Raw genomic sequence first — 27,078 nt, 5'->3', positions numbered from 1 at the left:
TTAATGCTGTTTGTTACTGTAGTTTTGTGTTTTGGCCTAGCAGAAAAAGTATTCAGGAAACAATGCCCGCAATATTGCAAAGAAAGTAGACTACCCAAAATGCAGAGTGACAACTGATTGTACTGAAGTTAAAGTGGAACAGCCACGAAACGTGGAACAAATGGTGGCCTTCAAATCTAAATGCTACGGTGGCAGATCGAGTGACACATTCATAACAGCTGATTGCGGATTATTTACTCTATTAGAAGGTGGTGATGAAGTCAGGTTTTCCCGGAATAAAAACAAACCTCTCCGATAAAGTGATCATTGTTGTTACTTCACCGTATCTGCATGATAACAGATTAACAGCTGAAGAAGTCGAAACTACTCGGCAGTTTCGAGCGTCGTTAAATAAAACATAACATAAAAATGACTACTTTTAGAAAACACATTATAATACGTAATTTGTAGAGATATTATACACATATAAATATTACACACGTCATGACATCTTAAATATATCATTGTTTTCGTAATAAGACTATTCCTCCCTCATTCAATGGTCTGAAATCTAATTTAAATGCCGAACGACTACACTGATATTTCAGGAACTCTGTAGTTACATTTTTACACTTCTCTAGTAGTAGGGCCTACTGAACTTTCGACTGCGTCTATTAAATAATTAAAGACTGTAGAATTCTGGGTTTGCAGTGAAAGACCTGCCCTTGGTCAGAACACTATGAATGAACGAACCTATTCTTACTAATATTACAGCTTTTTATCGGCAGAAAGCCGCATGTAATTTCTATATCACACATGACTAGTGAATGAATGCTAGCCTGTAGTTAATTACGAATTGAGACACTGCGCGGCGCCACCAGTACGATTTCCAGACCCATGCACGGTGCCTATATTGTGATCTGATTCTAATACTGAGTAAGTTTAATGTTCATTCAGACTTTTGTGTTAATATTTCAATTTATCAATCTATGTTATAAAATAAGTCCATGGCGCTACAGCCCATGAAGGGCCAAGACCGACCAGCCGGCTGCTGGCCTCACGTCCACATGTCGAAGCAGAGGTGGACGATCATCCAACCACAATGAAGGTATCGTGTGGTTAGCACGATGATCCCCCAGCCGTTATAGCTGGTAATTCTATGTTATATTGTGTTTAATTTTGATCTGTATTTTTAAAATACTTTTCTAAGTGGGCTCGTTTCTGAATACAAGTTTGTCCCATTCCAATGTCGCTAGAGTCTAAATTAATTTATCTTAATATGTAAGCTACATGGATTTGAGGGAGGTGGGATATGATGATAGAGACTGGATTAATCTTGCACAGGATAGGAACCGATGGCGGGCTTATGTGAGGGCGGCAATGAACCTTCGGGTTCCTTAAAAGCCATTTGTAAAAAAAAAGTAATATGTAAGATACACAATATTTATTTCTTCTTTATTTTCTTTATTTCAAAAGAATACCTCCAGCAAGATATACGTTACACTTGGTTATATTCGAATTTCGGAAGGACTATTTCAACATCAGAAATGGAAACAATGTGATTTATGTGAAATGATGATTTGTGCTGTGATATAATGTATTATAAATATGCCCCTGTATTGTTATGTGACGTAGAAAGAACATTCTCACAGTTTAAACAAATTTTATGTGACGTTCGTAAAAAATTTGCATTTCATAACCTCAGAATGTATGTTTTCGTTGACTGCAACGCGTATTGGTTTTGATAAATGAATTATTTGTATATAAATATTGTGTAAAATATAAACATTATTAATTTGTACATTGATTTTTGTTATTATAATTGTGTATCTGTAACGTCATGTAACATAGGAAGAACATTTCCTTAGCTTAAACAAATTTTTACTGCGAAGTATGGTAAAACATATGAATTTCATAATCTCAGAACACATGTTTTGTTCACCGTAACGGAACTGATTCTGTTACATGAATTAATTGCATATATATTGTATATAGAGTATATACAGATAAAGTGTATCATGTTTACTATTATGTTCTATAATATATATACATACATATTTTATATAGGCCTACTAGTGCAGCATTATTATCTAATTATATTTTCTCTCATATGTAGCACTAATATTTTGTAGAGCGCTAGTTTCGAAGTTTTAGTGCGTTTATGTGGTTAAAATCTAGCTGGACAGATCACTTCAATTTAGTAGCAATCCCACTTAAAGTTGTCATGATCCATTATTATTATGTAGGTACTGAACTATACCTTTCATAGCGTCCTGATGTATGCATTTAACGTCAGAGTTTCAACTCTGAACGGCCAGGATGTACTAACCGATAACTTCCCTAACTTGTTTGGGAACAAAAATGCGCTGTCTGCTTATAACCCTAGATCATATATGTAACAGATAAGTCATCGCTATGTTAAAATCGTTTGCACTTCGAAGAGAACAACCGCCAGGATCGCCACCCGTCCGCCGTAAACGAACACGAGATGGCAGTACAGTCGCTAATGCAATTCAAATGGAAATTATGATGTGACTCCTTATGTAACAACTAGATGGCAGCGTAGTAAACCTGACAAAAGTTGTTAACGTTAAAGCCTATAAGGCCGACGTCTCTGGAGTATAAATGATCTAGATTGTAACACATAATATACAACAGGGTACTATACTAGAGTCAGTCCACACCTGTGGAGTAACGGTTAGCGCGTCTGGCCGCGAAACCAGGTGGCCTGGGTTCGATTTCCGGTCGGGGCAAGTTACTTGGTTGAGGTTTTCTCCGGGGTTTTCCCTCAACCCAATATGAGGAAATGCTGGGTAACTTTCGATGCTGGACCCCGGACTCATTTCACCGGCATTAACACCTTCATTTCATTCAGACGCTATATAACCTAGATGTTGATACAGCGTCGTAAAATAAGCCAATAAAATAAAAAATATATACCTTTCGTATCGTCTTGACGTAAGCATTTAACGTCGGAGATTGAACTCTGAACGGCCAGGATGTACTAACCGACAACTTCCCTAACTTGTTTGGCTACGAAAATAGGCTGCCTGCTTATAATATATAATATCAACAGAGTATTATACTCGAGTAATTTAATCGTCATAACCCTGTGATTAAAATATTATAGTATACAATTTATAAACAACAAAAAATAAACAAGTAGTCACACAACAATACGGTTTAAAAATCCCTTGTCAACCTGCCTTTTTATTCCCGAAAGTTTTCTGTGCTAATTAACTAGGCCATTATATCTTGTACCAAACATTAAGCCTAAGTTTAAAGTTATCATATTTAATTCAAACGATGCAACGCTAAATGTTTCATCCTCCTGGCACGTCCCTAAAATCCGTCGTCCTCAGCGGGATCTGAATCGCGAACCACAAACATGGTATCCACTCGATCACACATTCTAGTCACGCATTCCAGATTCTAGAAAAGGTCTTCACTGAAAGATCTTCTTTTTAGGGCGGAGTGTACCAGGCCAGAGTGTGAACTATTCTTTGTTCATTGATTCTCTCCGCTATATAAATTTCTGTTCCGCTAATTACCCCTCTAAATGACGGTGCACCATCTCCGGTCTCCGTGGTTACCACACTGAGCCCTGAAAATTACACCTTTGATCAAAAGCACATCCATTCAATTTCCTGGTACCTTTCCTCCCCACTCCTCTGCACTTCAACCCTTATTGTTTTCTGTGGCTGTCAAATTTTAATATATCAGTACTTTACATTTGGCCATGAAATACCGCCATTATCTTCGACTTTTCTTTTGCTCCCTCATTATCTTTATTTGTTTCTTTCTCTTACTAATCTCTTACTTTTGTACAGATTTATACGCCAATGCAGTACAGAGGAAAATATACTTTTAGACCAGCAATATATTATCTCATACTGCGGATCTCTCTGATCGTGTGGCAGCACGATGTTGGATCAATGCGCAGAAGACAAAGGTTAAACACCCAGTCCCTTGGAATGAAGATGAATGTCCTCCTCATGCCGAGAAACGAACCACACCGTTTGGTTGCAAAGCGTACACGCTATCTATACAGTGTTTCTCAGGAGGAATGTGAAATAATTCAGGACATTGTAGTTTGGGTTAACCTACATTGATTTAATCTGATATACCTTTGTCCGATGTCTAACGGCTGGGAATAAATTAGCAGGAGAAATATTGGAACGTCTTGCCGTTCCGTGTAATATGCTTAACGTCTTACGGCAGATCTTTTGCACACGACAGCATCTGAGCACAGCAATACCCAAGTAACACACACAACTGAATACATGTTCACTCGACTCCTCTCTCTCCCAATAATGCATAACAGAAAATCAATACGGCCGGCGGTTGTTGTCGTCTGCGACACAACGAACGTTTTGTTGATTTCGCGTTCGTTATTTTTTTCTAATTATTTTATGCTTATATAAGTTGTGTTAACTCTCGCTACGTAGTTTTTATATTTTATTGTATTAGTCCTATAGTTATTATTATTATTATTATTATTTATTAATTTGTATTTATAGAGTTTTAGTTGGGAGGCCGGAGGGAAAAAGGCCTTTGGGGAGGCCGAGACGTAGATAGGAAGATAACATTAAAATGGAATTGAGGGAGGTCGATATGATGATAGAACTGGATTAATCTTGCTCAGGATAGGGACCAATGGCGGGCTTATGTGAGGGCAGCGATGAACCTCCGTGTTCCTTAAAAGCCAGTAAGTAAGTAAGTAAGTAACTAACTAAGTAAGTAAGTAATAATTTGTATTACTAGCTTTGTATTATCTCCGTCACTTTTATTTTATTATTACTATCATTATTATTATTATTATTATTATTATTATTATTGTTACTATTATTTCTATCATCAACACCATTATTGAGTCTGTAAAATTTATGTAGACTTTACTGGACTGTACCCGAGCAAGAATACATGCTCATTTCGAGTATCTATTTAAATGTACAATTCAAATGTAAATTATGAAAAAATTTGAATTTGAATATTTGAAAAAAAATTGAAATTTGAAATTTAATTCGTTTATTCTCATAGAGAATTTGCAGATATGCTTTTGCTTACGGACTTTGTTGTTGGCTGCTGTTGAGGAATACAGACATTTTCCCAATCGAAGGGTTCCAGCTAGCTGTATGTTTTCCAATGTTTACCGTTATCTGGAACTGCAAGCTACCGAGAGCTTCACTGAGGTCGAAAAGAGAACTGGTACCGGCACCTGATAATAATGCACAATTCATGGAATCCATAGGAAGAGAAACCTTAGAAATTTTACATCTATAATTATTTTCTTTTCTAATTGAGTTTGTACTACTTAATTATGAAATAAACTTATTGGAACAACACAAGATGCAAATTTTCAATTATGTAGCCTATCACAATGTTCTAAACGTACAAATACGTCTACAATGCCTATCTCCATTTAAGAGTTCGCCCATCAATAATTTCCCAACCGTTACATTTCGGACATACGTATATGAGGTGAAGTCGATGTAGGTTAACACAAACTACATTATGCTGAAGCATCTTACATTACTCCTAAAACATTCTGTATAGCCATAGCAGCGAATGTCTTTCATATGAAGTATGAAAGACAAAAGTATCGTTATGCTGCAGTTAAGTAGGTTAGGTTATTTTACGACGCTTTAGCAACATCTTTGGCTATTTAGCGTCTGAATGAGATGAAGGTGATAATGCCGGTGAAATGAGTCCGGGGTCCAACACCGAAAGTTACCCAGCATTTGCTCATATTCGGTTGAGGAAAAACTTCGGAAAAAAACCTCAACCAGGTAAATTGCCCCGACCGGGAATCGAACCCGGGCCACCTGGTTTCGCGGCTAGACGCGCTAACCGTTACTTCACAGGTGTGGACTGCTGCAGTAAATCTACTTCGAGATTTTACCGGAAGTACCATATTCAGCATCCTTATAATTTTTTAGTAGGTTATTTTATGTCGCAGTGTCAACATCTTAGGTTATTTAGTGTCTGAATTATAAGAAGGTGATAATTCTGGTGAAATGAGTCTGGGGTCCAGCACCGATAGTTATCCAGCATTTGATCATATTGGGTTGAGGGAAAACCCCGGAAAAAACCGTAACCAGGTAACTTGCCCAGACCGGGATTCGAACCCTGGCCACCTGGTTGCGCGGCCAGACGCGCAAACCTTTACTCCAGAGATGTGGATCATCCTTATAATGAAAAAAGCGCTTTTGAATATATCGTCTGCTTGCGTACAACGATTTCTTCTATACTATTAGTCGAAATTTACTTATATTCAATTTTAACAAAAATTGTCATTAAATTGCAGTCAGAAACACAGAACGGTGATTTTAAAGTAATCAGACAATTTTCTTTGTGATTCATTCTTTCATTTTATATAATAAACTGAAAACTAAGCTGGTTGACTTGATACTGCGAGACAAACGTTTATCAACGTGAAATTATATATAAATATTTCTATGTTTCACAGAAATATTTTTCCCCTTCATAACATGACTAATCTCAGACGTTTCTCGATAAAATAATATCTCCCTGCCATCAATTTCACAGACGCTATATGAGCTCGCAACCTGATACAACTTCTTTAATTAACGGATAAAAAATGACGTTTTATACCTAGTGCACGAATACACTGTATTATTATTTTTTTCTAATTCTGATAACAAGTTACATTGTAATTTATTCGGCAAAATGAGCTCCTCTAGTAACAAATTCATGCGTCCAGTATACTGTATATGCTGCAGTCAAGATTATGCAATTTAGAGGAGGTCGGGTCAAGTTCGGCATTACGGGCAACTTCGTCATAGAATTTGTTTCGAAGATCTGAGAAAATAGGGGCTTTTTAGAGGCTAGCGTGTTGAGAAAACATGACTGCTTGCTTTGAGTAACGCTTGTGTGGTATGGAGAGATATTTGCAGTTCTGATAAGTAAATATATTTTTTATGCTCGACCATGCCGAAATGTAGTAATTATGCACCTGATAGCAGTCCTTTAATGCATGTCATTAAAGTACACCTACTCATTTAAGTACAGGTGTTCAGCCAATGACAACTCAGCTTACAGGTGTTCAGCCAATGACATGTCAGCTTTGTACCGTTATAAAACCGCAAGTATCGCTTATTCTGGGATATGCAATCGAAAGAGAATTAGCGAAAAGTCACGGAGGCTGGAAATCCAATACCGTCGCAGAAGGTTATGTTCTGTTACTATAATAATTAGCGTTAATTGTAAATAATATTCAAGTAAATTCAAATTTGTCATCTCGTTTTTCAATGTCGAATACAATAATCGAGGTTAGCTATATCAAGTTTAACGGGATTACATCAAGGTCAATGACATTATTGTTCCTCGGAAAAAATCAATACTTTCGCGTCTGCGCACATCTCACAATTCACGACCTAGAACAAGGTCACTTCCGATCTTGTCAGATACAAATAAAATGTATACATCTGAATAATTTCAAGTTAGAAATATGGTCGATCATAAAAAGTCATATGAAACTCGCCTATAATTGTAATTAAGAAGCTGGTATGAAAATTATGAAACTCGCTTCCGCTCGTTTCATAAACATCCATACTCGCTTCTTAATTACTATCATTATAGGCTCGTTGCATAATGTACTATTAACTCATGGCTTATTATAATTATGATATTGAATGTCTTAAGGAACCCGTAATGAGAACATTGTCGATATTAGTGAGTGGTATCATTATTGAGAATGACTAAATCTGTATCAGATTATGAGCTTGGCAAGGCGGTTGAAAGCCTCTAATAGGGGTGCTGATTAATATATTTTTTTCCTGCCAATTGGGGCAACTTCGGCAGTAAGCTGCCGATATTGCCCCATGAAAAGAAAGAAAGAAGAATATAGGGTTTTGTATTGTTTGTTAACTATATGAAATAAGTAACTGTGGCATTTAAAGTAATTTAAAACAATTATACATTTCAGTTGCCTATTTATATTACCGGTAAAATGGTTCGAAATTACAAGAGGAAAACTGAAAACAAATATGACCAGGACGCACTCAAAAAAGCTTTACGTGAGCATAAAGAAAGGAAGATAGGCCTAAGCCTGTCATCTGTCGAAAAATAAATATAGAGTGTCATGAACTACACTTCAATATTGGCTGAAAGTAGATCTTCGAGCATTAGATGTGCAAAATAAAGTCAGGTTTAAAAGAGTGTTTGCTTCAGATATGGCTGACAATTTGAAGTAGCATGGAACCAATCTACAAGAAATATTTTTTCGGAAAGTCTGGAGTGGAATTTCGAAGATTAGCCTTCGAATTCGCAGAATACATCATATAGAGGAGGGATGCAAAACTGTGCTGCAACTGTAGCAGACGACACAAACCGCAACACGTAACTCATTCCTTAACTTCAACCTCGCGTAATTGTAGGGTAGGGATAGAAGAAATATGTATTCACTATCCTTTCCAAACGTCACAGAAACGTCACTGAAGGCTCCTGCCTTGTGGACGGGGGAACAAACTCTTTCCCCATGCTTCCACCCCTCTCTTCTCCAGTTCTGCAACCCTAATAGCCTATAGAGCACCTTTCAAAACAAGCAAGAAGATGGCTGGATCTGCCTAACTTGAGGCTTTCATGAACTTAGAAAATTGTCTGAACATAAAATATAAGATGACCACACAGAATTAAACATAACACTGAAGACGAAGAAACATGTTGGATATATTGCAGCGAAAAATATGAACTTACACAGGAGGAATTAATTACTTTCAAAGAATGTAATTTTTGGCCGCATGAATAGATACAAATATGGAAAATATATTTGGAAAGTTCATTTGTGATGTGCTGATGTTAAATTTAGCATTGTAATCAAATCTGAATTTGGAAATAACGTTTGCTGTTGAGGATACAAATACTGATGAAGTTGCCCCCTTGTAGCATCTTCTTTTTTTATTTTTGTGTTTAATTCAATGCTTCACTTTCCGCAAATTTTTATCCACATACATAATATACATTTACAAAATGGATTTATCATTAAAATTTTGAAACATAAATTGCATTTTTTTGTACTTATGTGAATGTTTAGCTTAACGTGTCGAACTTGCCCTGACCTCTCCTAATCATTTGATCTACAATTTTGCACGCGGCCATTGTGTATTGCAGAATCAACGTTTCATAGAACTTACACTAACCATGATATCTTGTGGTTATAGTTATGTTACACTTCCTTAAGAGAAATTGTCAACTACATATTCATATTCATATTTATTATCATCTTATGATTTTCCTTACATCTCAGCTACATGTGATAAAAGCCATCTACAGAAAACAGGTATTACACATTTTTGTGTTAGCAAATCCAATAAATTAAATTATATTTTTAAGTAATAACACTCTATAATATTTTTCAGCCGTTTTCAAATCGATTACTATTCCAAAATATATAAAGACACATTATATAGGAAGCCGTAGATAGTCAGTCACTAAGTTTTGTCCGTCGAATCAAAGGTGCATTACAAAATATAAAGTTCCGAGAATTAGAGACATGTTTGATGCCTGACAAAGAAAGATCCAGACAGCCAAGGAAGTCATCGTTAGATACGTTTGAAGATGGTGGTGTTAGCCGAAGAGTAGTTGATGTGGACAGCTTCAAATGCTTAGTGTGTACTATGAGCAGTAACATGAGCTGCTGCCATAAAGTCAAAAAGAGGATAGCAATGGCCAAGGAAGCTTTTACGAGGAAGAGGAACATCTTTCGCGGACTTCTGAAAAAAGAACTAAGAGCTGAATAGTGAAGTGCTTTGTGTGGAATTCTATGGGGCAGAAACATAGACATTACGATAAAGTGAGAAGAACTGAATACAAGGTTGTTTCCGATCTCTGATAAAAATTTTGAATGACATCGTGTGCGTAAGGAGTCACACGACAGCTGAACTGTGGCGCGAGGTGACAGACCAGTAGTGAGTGATCTCATAGTCAGAGTGCACGGCGATTCACAGCAGAAATTCCCAAGAAAATCGAGCCTTTTTGGAAGGGGTACATAACAACCCTTTCCTATGCCAAGTACAGTTAAGTGAAAATAAAAAAGCCTGAAATAAAGGAGGTTTCGTTATTTCCAAGAAAAGCATCTTCTGTGTGCTTAATAAGATTGATAAAGCTCGGATGGAATTAATTTGTATCATCTCGTGGGGTGCGGCGACTTGTGACGGGGGGTGGATTTGCTTGCTTTTTCCAATCTGGAATTAATCCCATCCGAGCTTTGCCAGTCTTATTACGTACACACAAGATGTCTTTCTTGAAAATAACAAAACCATGTTTTTTGCAGGCTCCTATGATTTTCACGTAACTGTACTTGGCATCGGAAAGAGTTGTTATGTACCCCTCCCAAAAAGGCTCGATTTTCTTTGGCATTGCTACTGTGATACACCGTGCACTCTGATTATGAAATCACTCACTATAGGTCTGTCACCTCTCGCATCAATTAAGGGGTTAGGTACAGCTTAAAGGAGTAAAATTTTGGAAATATTCGACATTTTTTTCCTCCATTACTGTATCTTGTACAATAATGAAAATTTTTATATTTAAAACACTTTTCTTCTGCTATATGATAAACATATTTTTACGATTTAAAAAATTATTTATATTTTTTTTTTCAAAATTGAAAGTTCACTGTGCAGTGATGAAGCGTTTCCCTCATTACTCAAAAGTATTCAATATTCTGTGATGAAATTTTTTGTGTGTATTTATGCATGTTATATCTAGAATATGATGCAGAATTACTTCTCTACCTTTGATAGATTGTCTGATAAAAAATAAATTATTTTTTAAAATGGTAAAATATCTAACAAAATAAAAAAATATATCGTTTATTAAGGAATGTAGTTGAAAGAGCATGATATTGTAAACATGAGTTTCAGCAATAAAATAAAAGAGAGAGAACATGAAAAAGTTAACAATTTTATGAGTTATGAGGGAAAAGCTTCATCACTGCACAGTGAACTTTGAATTTTGAAAATAATATACGAAACATTTTTTTATATCGTAAAAATATTATTTTCATATAGCAGAAGGATAGTGTTTCATACGTACCAATTTTCATTATTGTACAAGGTACAGTAATGGAGGAAAAAAATGTTGAATATTTCTAAAAAATTTACTGCTGTAAGCTGTACCTAACCACTTAAGGTGTCGGTATGTTCCTGACGCACATGATGTCATTCAAATTAGTTATCAGACATCGGAAAGAATCCTGCAGAAACTTTTGAAATGTGAATATGCAGAAGAATGAAGCATGTGGAAAGAACAGACAGAATAAGAAATGAAGCTCTGTTGGAAAGAGTGGGTGAAGAAAGAATGATGCTGAAGCTAATCAGAAAGAGGAAAAGGAATTGATTGCGTCACTGGCGGAGAAGAAACTGCCCACTGAAGGATGCACTGAAAGGAATGGTGAACGGGAAAAGAGTTCGAGGAAGAAGAAGATATCAGATGAAAGACGACATTAAGTTATGTGGATCATATGAGGAGATTAAGAAAATAGGAAAGCCTGAAGAATGCTGGGTTTGCATTGAAATACCTGCCTTTGGGCAGAAAACTATAAATGATTGAACATCTATGCTCATGTTTTCTATAATTACTTGCAAGTGGCCTTTTGGAGGTGTGCCTAGGAAAGAATAATTTAATTCATTTCTGTACTTTTAGGTTGTACTGTAATTATTACTACATTTTTGCTAATTCAAAACAACAGTGATTCATTATTTTGGGGAGTGCATTGACCACTCTATGCTATTCGAGCAATCCTATTTCTTTCTACATCTAAGCACGACATTTCCGTTTCAACAGAGCATGGTCACAAGAATGTAATGCAACCCTCCTGTCTCCGTCACTTTATGTGTGGATATTTTAAGCGCTTTATTCTTGCCTGATCTTTCCCCACTTTCAAACAATTTCAATTTTACGAGTCAGCCATAGCTTAGCTCTCCTCCATACCAGACATTATAATAGCCTATACGGCATTTACTACGACAAACACGACATAAAAGTTCAATTTATCAGTCACGGCAATTGTACCACTCTTGCACTAAGACACCGAGCTTCACGGGTTGTGCTCTAGGTGGCAGAATAATCGCGGATTTGCCAGCTCATTGGCATAGTCCGGGCACGAACCCGAGCGGATTGTCGTGAAGGCTCCGCTCTCGAGCAGCAAGGCGACCGATCCAATTTCCCCCAGTGTATAGACCGCACGGCTTATCCCTTGAGCCAGGATCTCGCTATTCATCTGTCATCGTGGTAACGGCAGTTCGCTCGAACAGAGAGGGTCCGTCCAGCTGAAGCAGACTTGGAAATGATGTCTGTGGGTAATAGGATGGAGACAGAGAAGTAAATGTAGAGACAACATAAAAGACATACAGCATATGCATTAAAGCGAATGCACATGGACACAGAATGAAAGAAATAATAGATAGTAAAATTAATAATTCTATAAAAAATTAAATAACCATATATGCGGACACAGATACAAAGCAAAGTAAATATCGATGGTGTTTAGATAAAATGGCTTAACCCACAAGAGAAAAAAATTCAGATAGAACAAAAATTAAATTAAACAATTTTAAACAAACATGTCAAGAAACGTTTGTAATTAAATTATAAGTAATTACATAAAAATAGTCACAAAAAATTATAATTAAGTCGTTTTACCTAAACATCATCGCAATGTTTCAAAGGAAAAATAGCCAGGAAAATAAACAAATATAGGCTATACAAGGGGACAAGTGTGTAATATACTAATGAACGTATGGAATAAATAGCGAGACACATAATTTAAAAGAGACAAATAAGTAAATAGAAAAATATAACAGATAGATACTAAAGAAGAGACGAGAGAAGTGCTTTTTGTGGAATGTGGCATTGTATGGGGCACAAACACGGACATTACGACGAAGTGAAGGGAAACGACTAGACGCAAATGAAATGTGGATATGAAGAAGGATGGAACGTGTGAATTGGACAGACAGAATAAGAAACGAAGCTGTGTTGGAAAGAGTGGGTGAAGAAAGAATGATGCTCAAACTGATGAGAAAGAGGAAAAGGAATTGGCTGGATCACTGGTTGAGAAGAAACTGTTTTCTGAAGGATGCACTGGAAGGAATGGTGAACGGGAGAAAAGTTCGGGGCAGAAGAAGATATCAGATGATAGACATTAACATATATGGATCATATGAGGAGACGAGGAGGGAGACAGAAAATAGGAAAACTGGAGAATCCGGAGTTTGAAGGGTTTCTGCCTTTGGGCAGAACACTATGAATGAATGGATAAATGAACGCACAGGGTTAAGTCAGGGATGTCAACGCGCCTATATTACCTGTTAATACGACAAGCAATACAAATCCAACAAGGTTCACTTTTTAGTAAATGAAAGTACAATAATCAGTTGTGCGCGTCCTCGAGAGTACGCAGTGCAGGCGCTTTGACGTCCCTGCGAATAAATGAGATAAACTGAAATAATCTGAATAAAACACCGCCTGCTAGAACACAACCATGCCTGTTCAATGGTCAAACATGTAACATGAATAGGAAAAAACTGCCTCTAGATGGTAGCTCCTAACGGCCTGTGAAGTCGCTTGGGGATATAGGTCGCATCCTTTATGTTTGTATTGTGTGATTAAAATTGCACTTTGTTTCCCGAAACTAATAACTTCGTTAATCCATTATATTAATCCATATGTCCTTGTAACAAAAGGAAATACAATCAGACATGCATAAACAAAATTTAAAATATGAAAGCCAATGAGTTGTTCAGTTATAAAAGCCCCTACATAACAGAATTTAAAGCAGTTTTCAAACCAAAATTGAAATTTAAGTACTAGGAGGACATTTTATGGCACTTGTAAGGTTAATTAATTATTTTCGTTCTTAAAAAAATTGCAGGAGGCTATCACCTGTTCATATGCTATCGGTTTCTGCTGGTTTACAAAAAGAAATGTATGAACTTTTCAGATAGGCACTTTTGGAACTAAGCATTACAATAAAAGAAAATGAACTAGTACCCAGAAACTTACAGCTTCAGTACTTTCTGAGAAAGTGGTTTCTCTGAACAAGAAAATGCGCTTAACTGCAAGATATGCTAGACTGTGTCAGAGCAGGATGACTCTCTGCCAGCAACGGATCCATGCATGCACTCAGGTCTCCGTCTAACTTCAGAAAACCATTGTTGCTACGTAATATATTGTTGTTTTCTGTGGTAAAATGGTCACTGTACTTGTCGTTACAGCCGAGGTTCACCAATTCAAACCCAGAAAAAAATTAAAAGTAGGTTTTCCTTCAGAACGGAAACAAAAGCTGGGGGATTCCATTTGGTTGATTTGCGGCACGAAAATGAATCCTGTCTCCGATTAACATAAATTTATCTGATTTTTCTTGCCTGCATCCAAATTTGTTATTAGCACAGAGACTTTATGTCAGCGGCTTAACCCTTCAGTGCTCGCGCCATAATTAGTAAGCCCGTACTAGCGCGCATTACATTTGTGATCCATCTCTTTTTTTAAAATAATCTATTATTTTACAAGTGTAACTATGTAAGTTTACAACATATACGAGGGCTATTCATAAAGTAACTCCCGGTTATTTTTATAAACCTGTGAATGACGTTACAGAATTGGGCTACAATACGTTTGAAAGTATACACTCTAGTTTATTTTTCCACATAGTTTCCAGTCACGTTGAGACACTTGTCGTAGCGTTTGACGAGCTTTGAAATTCCGCAATCGCAGAATTCGGCCACCTGCGACTGAAGCCGACCTATGACGCTGGTTTTTAACTCTTCGTCATCGTCAAAGCGCTTCGAGCCAAGCCACGTCTTCATGTGCATGAAGAGATGGTAATCGCTAGTCGCCAAATCTGGGCTATAGGGAGGATGATCCAATACTTCCCAGTTGAACTCTTGCAGTTTGGTCGCAGTACGACGCGCTGTATGCGGCCGGGCGTTGTCATGCAGGAAAGTCACCCCAGAGCTCAACATGCCACGACGTTTGTTTTGAATGGCCCTTTTCAAGTTTGTTAGTGTGTTACAGTAATGCTCAGCGTTAATTGTGGCATTCCTCTCCAAGAAGTCCACTAGCAAAATTCCTTTTCTGTCCCAGAAGACAGTTGCCATGAATTTCCTCATGGAATGTGTTTGACGACACTTTGTGGGTTTTTTCGGGGAGTCAGTATGACCCCACTGCAATGATTGAAACTTTGTTTCTGCATTCACATACCGCACCAAGTATCATCTCCTGTCGCAATCTGATCGAGAAAAGCATCACCTTCCCTTTCGTAACGCTCAAGAAAGGACAGTGCTGCTCCCATCCACTGAGCCTTTTGTTCCTCAGAAAGGAGTTTAGGCACCCATCTGGCAGAAAATGTTTCCGGTAGTCCAAATCTTCGGTAATCACTTTGTACAGAAGAGTACGACTAATCTGTGGAAAATCCTCACTAATCTCCGGCATGGTGAACCTGCGGTTTGCTCTAAACTTTTAACGGATGAGATCTGCATTCACGATACTCGGTCGAACACTTCTCTCTTCATCATGTACATTGGTTCGCCCATTTTTGAACATACGGCACCATTGTCTTACACCACCTTCACTCATTACTTCTGGCCCATGAACTTCACAAAGTTGGCGATGAATTTCACTAGCTTTACAGTTTTTGGCAACAAGAAATCTTAATACAGAACGTACCTCACACCCGGCGGGACTTGCAATTACAGCACACATTTTGACAGCACGTGGCTCAGAGAGGAACAAAGACACGACCTTGATTCTACCGCTGCTCGACGCGTACTGCTTCAAGGTACACTCCACCGCAAGAGCGGCACCACTGTCTCTGTATATATATGAAAACGCTATATGAAAACGGAAGTTACTTTATGAAGAATCCTCGTAGTATTGTAATAATAGCATTATTTTAATGATTCTATTAAACTGTTTGTGATATAACAGTGTAACTCTATTCGGAATTTGATATTTAAATCAGTAATGTCAATATAATATAATGAGTTGTATTATGCTGGAAAAAAAGTAATTAAAAACTCTATTGTTATTATTAAATGAACTTAATTATTAATTATTATAAACTACACTCTAGAGTTATTACCTCCTACTTCTAAATTTTAAGTCATTATTGTGTTGTAAGAAGAAGACACTGTCCTGTATTATCAAATAATATGTCTATGTAATCAGTTATATTGCAGGATAAAATAAAACAATAGAAAATACTTGTAAAAATTTCTTATGAACGCTTAATATGAATAAATCAAATTACAAATAAGGAAATAAAAAATATGCTCTTGTATTCTCTCCTGTTAAAAGCAATAGTGTTACCACTCGCGCGATTTACATTTATAATCCACTCTAAATACATACTTATTGCTACACAGAGAAAAGTAGCAATTACATCCAAACGCTCCAAACATCAAGGCTAAACTGTAACAGGAAGGTACTGAAATTTTCATCCTATAAGCATTGAAAGCGGAGATGTGATAACGTAATAACAGCAGTGGATTACAAATCTTTGGTCGGCGGGAGAAGGCACATACAGTGGAGTCTCCAAAGTTCTACAAAACAGAATTGAAAGTTCAATCCAATAAGAGTAGTGGGTGTGGCAGGTGAAATGAATACAAAATCTTATTGGTTATCCATCAACGAATATAGTACTGTACTTGCATTTTCTGACTGCCCCGAGACTTGTGTATGCGCTTCTAGTACCACAGTGGGATTCGACAGTTCCGTCTCACAAACGGCACAATTCTCAAATAGAAAAAGAATTCATTAATTTAAAATCAGTGATCAACAGGCTTCGGCACAGAAACGCATAAAGTTCAGAACGCACTCTGTTGGTCGAGTGGAGTGGGAGATGAAGAGCGCCGTTACTTCGAGTCTCAACATGTAAACAGTCCGTCACAAAATATATTTCACCCTGTACAGATGCAGTATATACAGTACATTCCTAGTGTAGACAATAAATGGCTACCATTAAAGTATTAACGTGAGTTGTAACCTTCAATCAGGTGTCCCTACACCGAAGCCTGTTACACGTACCGCAGCCAAGCAGCAATATACACAACGGTAATGCACATTACGGACCCACCTGTGCTGTTGCAGTCGGGTGACTACACACGGGTCATGACGTCATTTATACTCCGTGTACTCTAAACCTCATACTGGTTACTCTGTGTCCCTAGGACGAAGCCTGGTGGTCAATATGGATGTCCTAATCAATAAAATATTCTGTTTTCCTTTAACAAAATTATCACTACAAGACACAGAACCAATTTCCATTCAAATAGCAAACCCAATTCTTAGTGTCCGTATAGGAGCGTGTCTAATTTTCCTACGTAAGCAGCCGAACTATAGGATGTCGAACTTGATTTCTGTCGTACTTAAGAGCTTCCACGGTAAGTAAAGAAAAAATAGTAATTTTTCAGGAGAAACTTTTTTTTTAAATTTACTCTAAACCGATTATAAGTATAATAATGAAATTCATGTTTGTTGTTTAAAGTAAGACTTTTTTCAATTTAAATTACAATAAATTTTATTATTTCTAAAATTAGAAAAAATACTAGACTTATGTGATTAGGCACAACAGAAAAATCGACTTTTTTACTTATGTGCCTTTTCCCGTCGACCAAAGAAATATATACCGCACGAGTACTGTAGTGTTAAGTGAGGGTGAACTTATATCGCCGTCCACTTCCAATCTTCATCACCGTCTGTGTTACATTAAGGCGGAATATGAGGTGTGCATTAGTTTCCTGCAATGTTGGAACATGAAGGAGACAACCAAGATATAAAAAATTTCGTCTTTTTCGTATGGAAAACTAATCTCAAAATCTGTGTTAAAATGCTTAAGTGGTTCAAATATGAAATGATGGGAGTTCAGCGAATATTTTTAAAGCAAGGTGAAAGAAAAACGACAGGTCTCCTCCTGCAGAGCGGACATCGGCGAATATCGAACTTCGCCATTCTCGACAAACTTGAACCGAACATAGCGCCTGTAATGCACGAAGTTTAGTGTGCATGTACGATGGCGTTGTTTGTTTTTCGTACGCTACGTGGAGCACAGCGATAACAATGTCTCACGTTTCTCCCGTTGGTAATGGGAACATGGTCGACGAACACTTTAAAATGCGAGTGCGACAAAAATGAATGCAGCTTTAACCAATTTGCGGTCGCCCCAGACGAATTTATAGCGAACAATGTCTGGCCGAAGTCCTTGCTTCGTTCCAAGACCGGGTCATTGGGAACAAAGTGTATGATTATTGGCTGGACATAAAGCCCGAATCCAGGATCGGGCTATTTGGATTCTTGCCATTTGCAAAACATCAGGTTCCTAAACAAGCCGCATGGCGCCGCTGCTGTGCTCAGAGGAACCCAAACACTCCCTGTCATGACAGATTTAAGATAACAATTTGGCACAATCCGGAATGTCTCCACATTGCCGTCATGCTTTCTGTTATATTTCTTGTTAACTTTCCATTTGATTTATGCAACAACATGTTTGCACTATCAGAACAACAGTACAAGAAAACCAGAATTAAATAGAAGAGCTAGCAATATTTTCATATTACTGTTCTCTTATGACCAACATTTTAGTCATTCAGATATCGGATGTACCTAAATGTTTGGACAAGTTACAGTGTCTCATAAGGGCTACAGTTTTCATGAACTATTGATATCAGAAGACCAGTTCATGAGAGTTTTGTTAACACTATTCCAATTTCCAAAGTGTTTTGAATTATCATATAGATATCATCTAAATAGTACGAACGAAGATCTCCATCATCATCATCATCATCACCCTTACGATTTTAGATTAGGTGGTCCGTTTTGACACCAAATGAAAGCGTCCAATGTTTTAAAGATCTTCCCAGTCTCCTCTTTCCTCAGGATCTGTAATTAAAAATTTGTTGACGTTTTCTGTTCTAATTCATTATTTTATGATTATTTCTAAAAGAATATAGGCCTATGTAATTTCTAATTATTTTAAAACTGCTAATTTCTTAATGTAGAACAAAGTATATCCAGTTGATTTCCTGAGAATATTCAACTCTAAGTATTTAATGTTGTTACGTCTTGTTTTCAAATATCTAAATTTCGCTACTATACAGACGAAATTAAGGGATATGCTACTGGAGCAGTATGGGCTCAAGATAAATGCAAACAAGACGAGGACCATGGTTGTCGGAAGAAAAATAAAGAAGGTAAACTTGCGAATACTAAACGAGACAGTAGAGCAAGTGGACAGCTTCAAATACTTGGGATGTATTCGAAGTAGTGATATGAACTGCTGCCAGGAAGTCAAAAGGAGGATAGCAATGGGAAAGGAAGCTTTAGTAGAGAAAGGAACGTCTTCTGAGGACCTCTGGAGAAAGATCTACGGAAGAGACTCGTGAAGTATGGGGCAGAAACATAGACATTACGTCGAAGTAAAGAGAAGCGAGTAGAAGCATTTGAAATGTGAATATGGAGAAGAATGGAGGTCGTGAAATGGACAGACAGAATAAGAAATGAAGTTGTGTTAGAAAGAGTGGGTGAAGAAAGAATGATGCTGAAACTGATCACGAGGAGAAAAAGAAAATGTTTGGGTCACTGGCTGAGAAGAAACTGCCTACTGAAGAATGCACTGGAAGTAATGGTGAACGGGAAAAGAGATCGGGCCAGAAGAAATCAGATGATAGACGACATTAAGATATGTGGATTATATGCGGAGACAAAGAGGACGACAGAAAATAGGAGAGATTGGAGAAAGCTGGGTTTGCAGTGAAAGACCTGCCCCTGGACAGAACTCTATGAATGAATGAATGAATGAATGAATGTCCAATGGCACGTTTCCACGTTTTCCCTGAGTCACTGATATGCACTTTTAAGTATTTTATTATGTGAAACAATGCGTTCGGAAAACTGTTCCTCTTAAATGCTATTTGCTGCCCTGACATTATCTACTCGTAATTTATACTACTATTTTGGCATTTGTGCAATCCATCCTCTTACAAACAAGAGTCCAGCACTATGGAAAATACAACTATCTCAACGAGAGCAACATTTTCATTAACGGTCAAATACTCTTACCCGGTCAATTTATTACGCATGTTATGAGAAACAGTTTTTTGTTTTTTTTGTTTTTGTATTTAGAAACACTTTTCAAACCTTATAACATCATTTTACAAGCACTTTGTATATGATATGCATAGAATTATAGAGCTGCAGAATAGGGCTTACAACCGGTTTTCATTCGACGGCCAGAGAGCATCTGTCAAGGTAGAGCATCTGACCGTACGTTCGAATTTCAACCGGTTGCCCCTGATGATTTGCAGGCTAGACAGAACACTGGTATTTTCTGAGTGCACAAACGGTGTAACAATTGAAGGAAATTTACCATGTGTAATTTAAAAAGTATATATAAAAGATAATATAGGCCTACACTTGATTGTATACTTTATTACACTTATATTCATAACATATATAGATGAACAAATGGATACTAGTAACAAAAAAGAAAATAAGTATAATGCATAATATGAAATATGGTGTGTAAAGAAATGCAAGAATAGAATAAATTACAATTACTTACTACATAGAATAAGTACACACATTCTATTGTAACGTTTATACTTTAAACTCAAAATGCATACCTCTAAAGCGGTAGTTCTTAATGCCTTTTTGTTATTCAAGCAGATGCATTGTTTCATTAATAAATCATTTTAAGAATATATGTTTTACTCTTAACGATACCAACTGTAATACATGAATGAATGAATGAACCAATCAATCAATATGTCTGTCTGCCTGTCTATCCGTCCGTCCGTCCGTCCATCCACCCATCCATCCATCCATCCATCCATCCATCCATCCATCCATCCATCCATCCATCCATCCATCCATCCATCCATCCATCCATCCATCCACCCACCCACCCACCCACCCACCCACCCACCCACCCACCCACCCACCCATCTATCTATCTATCTATCTATCTATCTATCTATCTATCTATCTATCTATCTATCTATCTATCTATCTATCTATCTATCTATCTATCTATCTATCTATCTATCTATCTATCTATCTATCTATCTATCTATCCATGAATGAATCAATTATTAATGAACCGATAAATGAATCACCGAATAAGTCAATGATTTAATCAATGAGCCCATGAATGAATCAATGAGTCGATGGATTGATGGATGGATTATTGATTGATTGTAGTGAGAGAAGAATGATCAAATAAATAGTAGGCCTACACGATGATAATCGCGTCCTTGCGAAGGTTCTTGGTACTTCGGCACGACTCAATGTGGTCTGCCTTTGCCGTTCACCCACAAAGAGTGAGAAACAACTCGAATATTCGCTAAACCGATCCTGAGACTCTCCGCGAAACGGAAGAGCTTTGCAGTTTGACTACAGCACTAGGCGTTCAACAACAATATATAATTTCTATGTTTCGTAATCGGTTGTGCATGACTGTACACAGAATGCAGATAAATCGCTAGAGGATATTCATTTTGAAAACAGCCCTGCAGTGTCTCAGAGAAAAACCAATAGCCAGGCCCTAAAAAATATATATTTCAATTTAAATGTACAAATATATTTTTCAACAATACAATAATGCCTGTATACTTAGTATTAAAAATTAAAAGGTGGATAAAATTATCATGAACAGATTAATTAGACGTAGAGTGCACTCAAATTATGAGTAAAATTACAAGCAATATTTCATCAAGAATTTGTCAAATAAAAATTATAGTGTACAACTACACAATCGTTCCTCTGTCCTCTACACGTACAATGAAAAAGAATAATCTGAATAACAGAAAATGTATACAGAAGTCGAGAAAACGCATTACTGTGCAAATGAGAACCGCAGAGCGCCTTGCATGCACTGTTAATACTAGCCGCAACACCATTAAGTCGGAGAAGTTGCCGCGGATTCACGGGGAACTTGACTAGTTAAAGTAGCAAGTTATGACTGGCACACAGCAGAAAAAATGCAACACAGTCGAGAGGCCAAACAGACACCTGTTACAGGTCTTTCCAAAAGTTTAAGGACACCCCTCCATAAGTGATGTTTCACTCCTGTCCTTACACTTAGGTGAAACACCCTGATGTTTATACAGGGACCAAATGCCTGTGAAAAGTGAAGTTTGTAATGCAAACCCAATATGCCTATTTTCCATGCTATGGATTACAGTGCAGCTCCACAAATAGACGCTCATTCTCGTATACTTCACGATACAAGGTAAGTCAACGCATCCTGTCCCGCACTGCACAGGGCTAACCAGTTGAACCAGTGCAGTAGTGTGCAGATACTCGTACACGTTGGCAGCAAGGCAGGGAACAAAAAATGTGTACTTATGTTGAAGCAGAAGTTACAAATATTGGAACGGTTTAAAAAAGATGAATGAATCAGAGTCATCGCTCAAGAATTTTACATTTCGATCAGAACAGTGCATGCGATAAAACAAAATTCATCTAAATACAAGGCATTCTCTAGCGATTAGAAGAAGCTTTGTTATGTTTAAATGTTATGTTTTATTTAACGACGCTCGCAACTCCAGAGGTTATATCAGCGTCGCCGGATGTGCCGGAATTTTGTCCCGCAGGAGTTCTTTTACATGCCAGTAAATCTACTGACATGAGCCTGTCGCATTTAAGCACACTTAAATGCCATCGACCTGGCCCGGGATCGAACCCGCAACCTTGGGCATAGAAGGCCAGAGCTATACCAACTCGCCAACCAGGTCGACAGCTTTGTTATGTATGTATGTATTTATTCACACTGCAATGGGTATATACCCGGTGGCAGTGGTAACTAATTTACACTCAATAATGACAATAAACTATCTATTATTGTAAAATGAAAACACGGCTTATTTTGTGTAATTTCCTCAATTTAATCAATAAGAATGATTATGTTTTCCCTTTAAGGGTATACACCATTTTAAAATAATTTAATACACAAACACAACTATCACATGAAATGCTCAATAAGTTTTTGTAGCTTTATTCTCTTCAGCTCTAACCAACGATAACAATAATCCAGGTTGCCAGGCGACGATAGGAAAGATGCGAAAACAAATGAATGAGGTTTATAAACAATTGAATGCTCTTCCGTATTTAAGTATAAAAATATAAGGGTGCCGTTTGAAATTTCAAAGTGAGGGTGGCTGGGATGGGAGGTGAAATCTAAAATACAATTAAGCCTGGTTAAGACTTCCCCTTCAATATCTAAATTTACGTGTTTTTTGTTTAAATTCAATTCAATTTAAATAACTAGTTACTTAGAGTGGGATGTTTTGAAATGAAAGCCCTGTATGTAGATATATTTAGAGAGTTTTTCCTCCAGAAGTTTGTTTTATGTTTCAAATGTATCACGTATATTATACTTAATCACCAAGTTGTTTTGTTATATATTTTGCATATACTACAATATATTATTTAAAAGTATCTACGTTAATTATTTATGTTTCGGTCCGCACGCCATAAAAAACATTGTACAGCCCTTATGTTTACCAATATCCGCAGTACTCCGTAGAAAGACAGAGTTCGAACCTCGTCTCGCACACGGACCATTGCTGTGTCTATGTATGGAGTTCGACTGTATATAACAATTTGTCTCTTATGAAACTTTACATGAAAAATTAAATATTTTTTAGGAATGGGTTGACTTAGAGATGTGAATTTTGGGATACAGTTAGACATATCTGGAGGACTTCTTGTGCAATTATTGCTTTTTGTTTAAAAAAATTTTTACACTTCGTGCAGGCATTGTATTCCAGATTGTTTTGTTTTTTCTTTAGGAAAATTTTCCATTTTCTAAAAATCTCTCGAGCCTGAAATTCGCGGTAAATGGACCCGGATCTGACACTGTCATTTACATCAAAACATTGGGAGTGAGTGAGTGGTCAATCAGCGTAGTCCCTCTATTTTCAGTAATCAGCTTTGGAGTTTGTTACAAGCGTGGAAAGGTTGAATTTCTTCCTTGAAAAAGAAGAAGAAGAAGAAGAAGAAGAAGAAGTAGGCCGATATTCTGTGAGCGTGGACGTTAAGTCGCACATTATTTGGTTGTGGCAGAATTACTGGAGATCATCTAATTCCATTCCAAAATCCATTGATCTATGTCAACCCATCGTGAAGTAATTAATTTTTTTTGGTACAAAATATGTAATTTTTCAATACGTTTCACAACAGACAAATTGTTATGTAATCTACAGTTTGAAAGATAGACAGATTGGTTTGCAGTAAAAACTTCATTTTTCACAGGCATTTAGTCCCTGTATAAACACCAAGAGGTTTCACCTAAGTATAAAGACAGGAGTGAAACATCACTTATGGAGGGGTGTCCTTAAACTTTTGGATATAGCCTGTACAGTTATGGAGTAGGTTCAAGTACTCATATTGTACTTTTTAAACACGAAATAATAATAATAATAATAATAATAATAATAATAATAATATTTTATAACTTATTTATTTATTTACCATATTTAATGTGTTGTTCAACAGCCAGTGGCCAATTACAGTTCAGCACAAATATAACAAAAACATAATCTATACTAATAATAAATCTGTAGCCGAAATTTTTCTGGTAATTTTCGATTTTCCAAAAATAATTGGTCCTAACATATATAATTAACAACCCTGAAACCGAAAATCGCATTTTTGAAATTTTTGTTTGTATGTCTGTCTGTATTTTTGTTACCTTTTCACGCGATAATGGCTGAACCGATTTATATGAAAATTGGAATATAAAGTAAGTTCGTTGTAACTTAGATTTTAGGCTATATGGCATTCAAAATACTTAATTTAAAAGGGGGGTTATAAGGGGGCCTGAATTAAATAAATCGAAACATCTCGCTTATTATTGCTTTTCATGAAAAATGTTACATAACAAAAGTTTCTTTAAAAATGATTTCCGATAAGTTTTATTCTTTACAAAATTTTGATAGGACTGATATTTAATGAGATAAATGAGTTCCAAAATTAAAATAACGCCATCTAAGACGGTGCAATGAATTAAGAACAAATGACTTCGTCTATAAGGGGCGTTGGACAACAACAATCGAAACAGGAGCCTTGGCCATCAACAATCGAAAACTATTAAACATAGCCTACAGAGAATGTTTCTGTGTTTGTATGAAGTGATATCAGAAACTAAATTAACCGATTTGTATAATTAATTATTATTTCACCATTGGAAAGTGTGGTTTCTCTAGATGGACATAATGCTATAATGTTATTATAGTAACGTCTCAGTAAATCGAGGACAGGTAAGATTCAAAATACCTTCTTATGCACAGAAAATTTGATATGCTATTTTGTACATTCGTTTTCTGTATTTCTTAAAATAATATTTATGTACACTCATTTTAATCTCAGAGAATTAACGAACAACGAGAGTGTATTGATTTAGTATGCAGTAATAGTACGTTAGCTTAGCAATCCATTATTTTATAATTCAAATTTTAACTATGCTCAATTGAATCGTGTTAAAATACTGTACTTAAAATATATATGCAAGAAATGCAATGCAAAAGAAAATTTGGTAATGAGCGAAGCAGATTATCTTGCGCTGTTGTAAAAGTTGTTGCCTGGATCAAACGTCCTATTTTAATTATGTAATTACTTTATATTCATTTCTAACAGGTGCAGCGGAGCGCACGGGTACGGCTAGTACAAATAATTATTACACATAAATACAATTACAATTAGTTACAATAATGATGATGAATGGATAAATAATGGTTGACTTTACAATACATAACTAAGAATACTATGAGGCAATGATAATTAAGTATAATGCCTAAAAGAATACATAAATGATAAATCGTTGCCAAGAGCAAACTAAGTCTATACATTGAAGGGATCGAATTCGCAGCCATGCATGTTGGCATTTTTAATGCATCTGGAGACTGGTGAAAGGAATTTCGAATTTCTAATATAGAAAAGCTTGTGTGCTCTCATAACTTTTGTTGGAATACGTAAGGTAATATTGTTTAAGAAAGAGTCTCAGGATATATCACCTTTGAGGACTTTACAAAAGAACAGATAATCTAGCTCATGGCGTCTAGCACATAGATTTTGACAATTAAAATATTCACATTTTCTCTCATAACTGTACCCGGAATTAATGGGCAGAAATCTGAATGAACATAAAGATATAAATTTTCTTTGTATATTTTCTAATTTAGACGAGTCCGTAGATGTAATCGAGTTCCAAACTACAGATAATAATAATAATAATAATAATAATAATAATAATAATAATAATAACAATAATAATGCAGTCCACACCTGTGGAATAACGGTCAGCGAGTCTGGCTGCGAAACCAGGTGGCCCGGGTTCGAATCCCGGTCGGGGCAAGTTACCTGATTGAGGTTTTTTCCGGGGTTTTCCCTCAACCCAATACGAGCAAATGCTGGGTAACTTTCAGTTCTGGACCCCGGACTCATTTCACCGGCATTATCACCTTCATATCATTCAGACGCTAAATAACCTAGATGTTGATACAGCGTCGTAAAATAACCCAATAAAAATAATAATAATAATGCAGTCAACTTCGGATATAGTGAAGCTCTTACTATATCGGATGTTCATTATATCCGAAGTGTCCCTCTCTCCTGACCGTAAATAACAGAAATGAATGAAATTGTGAACAAGAAAATAAAATGTTTCATTTTTGTGGAATGGATTACGCTGTATACTGTTACTCACAGTTGATTTACTTAAACTATACTGTCGATTCTCGTCCGCTTGCGAAAAACCACGTTCAATGTCACTTATAATATTCGCCTTATCTACCAAAGCAAACACTTCACGCTTCGACATTTTTATACAGTACATTCACTGTTGGAACACTCGATCAGGTAGAAATGATAAACGCTATTATGGTGTGACTGCGTACTCAGCCTTGGAATTTCCCGGGTCACTTCATGGACACTGGGAGAGGGTTGATGGAGTTTGAAAATCATCGGAATCTGACCTTCATATATGCTCTGGACATAATGTCAGTCACCATTCCATAAAAGAAGGCAATTTAATTTTCCTTGTTTCGATGCTATCCGTCATAATGGAAATGTTTCTGAGAA

The sequence above is a fragment of the Periplaneta americana genome, chromosome 3 (assembly GCF_040183065.1).
Source record: "Periplaneta americana isolate PAMFEO1 chromosome 3, P.americana_PAMFEO1_priV1, whole genome shotgun sequence".
NCBI lineage: Eukaryota > Metazoa > Arthropoda > Insecta > Blattodea > Blattidae > Periplaneta > Periplaneta americana.
This window is presented reverse-complemented; position numbering follows the sequence as displayed.